General features: G+C 40.5%; 1 pseudogene across 3 annotated transcripts; it reads right to left on the bottom strand.

Annotated features, from left to right (window-relative positions):
• Nucleotides 1–3,290: 3,290 nt before the first annotated feature.
• Nucleotides 3,291–6,840, bottom strand: LOC143604909 (protein LATERAL ORGAN BOUNDARIES pseudogene; annotated as a pseudogene). Of its 3 annotated transcripts, none has more exons than XR_013148379.1 (2): nt 5,914–6,840; nt 3,291–4,411 (listed from the first exon to the last, which is right to left on the bottom strand). The product of XR_013148379.1 is annotated as a protein LATERAL ORGAN BOUNDARIES pseudogene, transcript variant X1 (transcript). The 3 variants fall into 3 exon arrangements; XR_013148381.1 differs by having other exon boundaries at nt 5,918–6,840; XR_013148380.1 differs by having other exon boundaries at nt 3,291–4,408; nt 5,918–6,840.
• Between the last annotated feature and the right edge of the window lie 238 nt (nt 6,841–7,078).

Raw genomic sequence — 7,078 nt, 5'->3', positions numbered from 1 at the left:
GGTACAGCATTGAGGGATTGAGGAAAGAATATCGCCTTACCTAGCCGCCGGTGGCTCAGGATCTCGTGGCCCAGCGGATAGACCTCCACAAACCGATCCGCCGTTTGCTCCAGGATGGGCAACTCGCCCTCGTCCAGAGCACGAGTACCCATCCGCGCGGGATCGTCGGTTTCCCGCGGGTACAGAAGCGACTCTAAATCATTTCCCTCTGAAAGAAAAGAAACAGTTAGAAGACAAACTCGTATCAAAAAGAAAGACAAGACATACCATAGGGAATAGAGTTCAAACCGTATTCGAGAAGGATGGGAACCTGAGACGCATCCTTCCACACCCGGCTCATCCCTAACATGACCATCCCGGACTCCGCAAACCGGTAAACCGGAGATTGGACCCGGGATATCTTCGAAAACCATTCCGCCTCCTGGTAATTGGGGGCGTGAAGGCTCGGTATCGCTTGGCCATTTTTAAACTTCATGGCAAGGGGGATGGCGCGGGCAGAAATGTAGAAGAATTCCTGCTTCCACGCGCGAAGACTGCGCTCGGTGTCGCAAATCTTCAGACCCTTAATACGGGTCGTCAGGGTGTACCACCCCTGGATGCACCTCCAGGTATAGAAGGTCATCAGGCGGTCCACATGGGGCTCGATGCCCAAAATCCGGCACACCCACTCAAAATGGCGAATCTTGGCGATCGCCATGGGGTTCAGCTCGGTCAAATGAACACCGTGCCTCTCAAGGACACGGTAAACAAATTTTGTCAATGGGAATCTAAGATTCCCATAGACAAAAAATGCAGCATAAACCCCGATCTTGCCTCTGGGGGCATTGTACACGGTCTGGTGGGATTCAGGAAACTCAGGCTCGAGATGATCGAGCATGAACTTCCTGACAACATACCGGTACTGATCGCCGGGCAGAGCACACTGGCACTCGCCAGCAGTACCCCTGTCGTCAGCTATAGCTTCAGCATCACGAGAAGACATCTTGCAGAGGAAGAAGAGAACGATTTCGAGAGAATGCTCGATTGAATAAAGGAGTATTCGCCGGAAATCGCCTTAAAGATGAAGAGAAGAGTGAAAAGTGTGAATTGCAAATAACCCTCTCCCCCTTTATATAGTAATCGCAATTAATGCGGTGAATTTAATGCGGAGGAGAGAGAAATCGAAGGTGCAATGAAACTATGACACGTGGCAAAAAGCAAGCTGGCAACAGCTGTAGAAAGGACGTGTGCCAGTAATTTCGCGGCCACGCGCCCGAAAAATCACGCCCACGCGCCTGAAAAAGCGTCTGGAATGACCATGTTCTGTCACGTCACCATAACTTCCTGCACGTCCTGACACAGTCAGAAGAAACCGTCACACGACGTTTCAGAGGTTTGGACTGTTCTTATCTTTTCACCAACTCTTCGAATTTCAAAATTCAAAATTCGAAAATATTAAAAAGTAAGCGGGAAAATACCCCTTACCCCTTGGCAGATGCGGGTACAGTGTAAAGGCAAAACCCTTCACATACCTAGCACCCGCAGGGAATTGAAGCCAAATATTCCTCGGCTACCAAGTAACTATAAGACAGGTGCGGGTACAGTGTAAAGGCAAAACCCTTCACATACTTAGCACCCGCAGGGAATTGACGCCAGGAATACCTTGGAAGTAAAGTAACCGTAAGACGAGCGCTGGTACAGTGTTAAGGCAAAACCCTTCACATACCTAGCGCTCCGCTGGGAATTGAAACCAGGAAGGATCTTCTGGGCAATGCTTGCGGAAACGGAAATAACATCCCCGCATAGCAGGAACGTCGAGAACTACGTTGTTTGAAACACCAGAATGGAATTAGTGGTTTTAACATAATTGATCACTATGTTCAAAACTACCAAAACCTCATGGAAAATCCATACAACTAGGACTCAATGCTCCTGACTTGCGAGGAGGTTACAGACCTACCCGCATCATACCCAAAGACCAAGCAGGAAACTCGGGCATTTCTGCAAGTGACAAGGACTTCCGCCGAAAGAATCCCCATGGAAAACCTTACAAAACCCTTTTCAAAACCCTTTGCTTAAGTCCAAAAGTTCACCTCACTTTATTAAACACGCATGAGAAGAACATTGGACTGGGGGGACTTGAAGAGGTAGGTCCCAGCAGAGCCCAGTTGGACCCGCAAGACTCACCTTAAACAGGGACGTCTGCGCAGAGACCAACTGGATCCGCAGGACCAACCATGCTCAGAGACGTGACGTCCTTACGCGCAGTACGCAAGCTGATCCCGCAGGAAAAGCCTCCCAATGGTGAAGGACTCCGCCTGTCCCCGCAGCCTCGGATACAAGCCATTAGGGAAGGCCACCCGCGCAGCATGGCTACACGCACAAGGCACTTAGCGCTCGATCATTCAGTGTCACCTGAAGGAATGAGCAAAGCCGGGAGCAATCCCGCACAGAGGCGGGAGGGGGAATACTCCCGCCCAAATAAGCCAGTCTGTATACTGAAGGATCTTTTACTGTACCTGACGAGGTATGGGCGAAAGATCGGATCAGAGATACGACAGCTCACTGATACAGTATGGCGAGCAGCATGCTCCTGTACTGTATCACTATTAGCCGCTGCCTACTCACCAACTACTGTCATACCACGTGCGTAGCCGGCGGTTGGTGGAAAGGGAATAGTATACAGCAGGCCTGGTCACTATCAGCCGCTGCCTACCCACCAACTATCAGCAGGGCACGTGCGTAGGTTACTGTTGATGAACAGGAACACTGTTGCAGCCGGCCATACCTCCTTGGAAACCTACCTTCGGCTATAAATACCCCAAATGGTATGATCATCTGAACACATTATATTATCTTATATCATCATAATATACCTGACATCTGCTCTAGCAATCTCTTAATATACTTTTATATTTAACGAGCAATCTAGTCTGATTCTCACGCCGGAGGGTGGTCACAAGGAGGAACCCCCCCCCCTTCTCAGTGACGAGCTCACGGTGTCTGTTTTGCAGGTTATCAGAAGAACCATCTTCCAAGGGTCTAACCCCTCGTGGGAAACAGCTATCCAACCCCCAGGTTACCAGTAATCTGTCCGGGGTCCGGTTAGTGTTTCTTCACATACCATAGGTCTGACGGCTCCGTTTTGTACAATGATCCACGTCAATTAAAACATACGAGTAATAATAATTTTAACATGGCTATCTTCATTGTAACCCTTCAAACTTGAAACATTAGATATTTTTTAAAATTATTTTAATGTGTATAATCTGCGAATTAATTATGTTGATAGAAAAGAAACTATATGTACCAAAATTGAGTAGTTAGAACTTGACAACATATATACATATATTTATGTATGAGTGTTTATGTACATATAATATTATATATATATATTTGTACACACACACAGTTTGTATAAACGTAATTTTGATCTCTGAAATGATATCTTTCAATAATATGCAACTTAAAGACCCTAAAAACCCTAAACTATTGATGAAACCAAAAAAAAAAACAAACTCCACACAAGAAAGTTGCTAGCATTAGAATTAAAAAAAGGATAACAATGTTCAATCTTAAGACCACCGAAAGTAATATTATAAATAATTATGATGATTATGGGGAGGAGTAGGGATTGGTGGTCTAGATGACTCGCATGTGATGATATACACTCACACACATATATGATATATCATAGCTTAGCCAGCCATAGAGTTCAGCTAGTAAACCACATTTCTCAAATATAAATAGTAAATATGTTGTTGAATACATACCCAAAATATGGTTTTATAATTACCTTCTTCTGGCTTTCACATGTGAAAGAAGAATTTCACATGTTACCTTGTCCACCACCTAAAGTTCCACCTGATCCGGATGGGTTCCATTGATGATGATTAGCATAAGGGTAAGGATAAGAAGGTGGTGATTGGTAGAATCCATCACCACCACCACCACCACCACCATCAACATCTCCAAACCTCCTAGTAGAATAATGACCCATGGATCTTTGTGGTGGTGTAATTGGTTGGATTGAACTCAAATGAGGCAATCCAGTAGGAGCCTCATTATAATATCTAATCAAATCAGCATTGGCAGCATCAAGCTCCTTTTGAAGCCTATCAACCTGTCTTTGAAGAAAAGAGATGGCTCCAACACACCCATAAACAGGATCCCTAACGCGTGCCTCGGCTTCATATGCAAGTGAATTCACTGCATCTTCTCTTTGGTGAGGCAGGATGTCATTGAGAAGCTTGGTGACATTGCTGGCACCAAATATTTTGTGAACATTTGCAAATTTCTGCGGCTCCTCGGTCGGAAAGTAGGGCGCAAATATGCAACCAGGCATGCACTTTCTCCTCAAGAACTTGCAAGCAGCACATGGAGAGTTGTAAGAGCTTGATGAAGACATTATCCCTCTCTTCTCCTTTTTCTTCTAATTGCAATCAAGAATATATCAAGTTATTATACATATTTTATTATGCAGTAAAATAGGGAGTGTGTAAGTTTCGTTCAAATAACTATATATTTTATTACGCCTATACAATTGTAATGTTATCCGATATTTTATTATGCGTATGCAATTGTAATGTTATCCGATATCAGAATTAGAGTTTTATTTTTCGTCTAATATTTATACTAGCTACTTGTAGATTGTAATGGTTCTTAAAACAATATGATTAAGTTTGAAGCTCTAACTTATAATAGTACTTCAGTTTTTCCTAGTAGGTTATTACTTGACTTTTGAGATTCAAATAAGTTTAAACTTTAAGAAGGAAAACTATTTTTCTTATAGATTAATAGTAGATTTACATTAAATCAATCGAGAATATTTTGTGTAGCCAGGTTTTTAAATCAAAAGTAGACTCTTTAGTATCAATATTTGTCATATCAATATTTTGGAGTTATATTCTGAGAGTTGTTTCATATAGACACAGAACAGCTTAAGTTAATCATTAAATGCTCAATGAAGGATGGTCTTGATTAGTAGCGTGTTGTGTGTTTGCGTGCACACATGTATGAGAATTTGAATATTCAGTAGATTGGATTGCTTGCAGGATATGTTTGCTTCCAGGAGACACAGAACTGATGAATCAAAGTTTTCTACAACAGTCAATTACAGAATTTCCCTAATCAAAAGCCCCAATCTCTCTCTCTCTCTCTCTCTATATATATATATATATATATCCACTTCTGACCTATATACGAACATGCATACTTATAAATCTGCTCAAATCCACATGTAATAGTTGTTCAGATTTTAATTGGTTGAACTAATATTACTATGATAAGTCATATCTAAACACCTCTCTCTCTCTCTCTCTCTCTCTCAGATTGGAATTTAGTTTTAGACATGAGATCTGACACATTTGTCAAATTATTCAACATAATGCTTCATTGTATTAACTAATAGTATTATTATACTCTCACAGAATTAAAGAAGAGAAAACCCTAGCAGATCACACACTTCCAAACTTTGCAAGTAAAGACAGAAAAGAGAATTATTACCCTAAAGGAAACAAACATAAGGAGCTTCATTTGATTATAAGTTCTATATTGAATTATTTGCCAACTATGTCTCTTTCATCTTAAGATCACAAAAGATCAAAAAAAAAAAAAAACTCAACCATTTTTTTTTCTTCTCTCTTGTGTTCAAAGTCTTTTGCTTGATCATTGGTTGCAGAAGTCGCTTGGCAGTGCCAGGTCGGTCGACTGGGAGTTATGAGTACTCGGTCTAGTCGCAAAGTACTCGGGAATTACTCGTTGAGTACTCATGGATCGATTACTCGTTTAGTACTCGGCGCCTAGAGGCGACTTTTTGCAACCATGGTTTATTTTCAATTCAAGATAAGAAAAAAGAGCTTTATATAAAGAAACTTCAACCTTAATAAAGAAACATCTAGGAAACCCTAATTTGAGGGGGAGAGAATTAGAGACAGACCTGCAAATTGATGAGTAGCTTCTATAGCTTGCAAAAGGTAAAAGAGATGAGAGAGAGAGAGAGAGAGATAGGAGGAGAAACAAAGGGTATTTAGTGGATGGAAGAAGGGAATGGAGCCAAAAGAACAAAGGTAATAAATCTAAATACAAGAGGTACGTTTCAAAATATTAAAAAAGATATGACTTGACACGCTATCTAAAATAAATTGTTTGATATTATTATGATAATATATATGCATAACCTTTAGCCATAGAGATGTCACCAAATTCTTTTCCTGCTGACTAGTACACTACACTCCTTGGACTTGCTCTTCAACATGCTCAAGACCATAGCTTGCAATAGTATTAAATATTCTGATTTTAGTCCAAACATTGTTTGGTATCATGGTAAAGAGATTGTAGTTTGGAAGAATAAACAATCCAGGAACAGAATTATTGTGGCTCAGTACTGTAATAATATAAAAAAGCTAGCTAGTCACTTCTTTATATTTTCTTTTAATTTCCGGTTGCAATTCCGTTTATACAACATGCAATGGTTGTGTCTAACCTTCTTTGTGGGCTATTCTTACTATTTTATGATACTATCTATCTCAATGTTTTAAAAACCAGTATAAAACCGAATGGAGTCGGGTCAGGCTCAGAAACTGTACAGTCGGTAATACTGACCAGTTTAAAATAGTTTTTAAAATATAACTTCAACTAAATTAATAATCCAAAACAACATAACTCAATAATAAAAAATCAATTTCCTAACATTTTTTTAAATAAATTGTCTATAAAGGTTTACGGAAGTTAAGTATTGAATGCATCAAACTTGCAATCGCTTAAAAGATTAAATTCATTATGATCATCCTCATCAACAAGGACAAAACTATTTTTGTTTCCTACAATATAAAATAAGAGGTTTTAATTAGATCATAATATATTAAATGGAGTGATAGAAATTGAAAAGCCGCTAGGTTATAATAGAGAGTTTAAAAATTAAAACTCACAATTGACCATGTGTATAAACAAGTTCATCACCGGTAATACTGAATTAGACAGGGAGGTATCATACTGGTGATGTCCCCGCTAGCTGGCAAAAGATTAGTAGCTCATTTGAGTGCATAATTAATCTCCATTTGTAGCCTGGCAGTAGCCGAGTGGTAGGAAAGTTTGGTTT

The sequence above is a fragment of the Bidens hawaiensis genome, unplaced genomic scaffold (genome assembly GCF_021521415.1).
Source record: "Bidens hawaiensis isolate Kalapana, Puna unplaced genomic scaffold, B.hawaiensis_p1.1 tig00067311_1, whole genome shotgun sequence".
In the NCBI taxonomy this organism is placed as follows: Eukaryota; Viridiplantae; Streptophyta; class Magnoliopsida; order Asterales; family Asteraceae; genus Bidens; species Bidens hawaiensis.
Note: the sequence above shows the minus strand (reverse complement) of the source record. Positions and strands in the feature narration are given on the sequence as shown.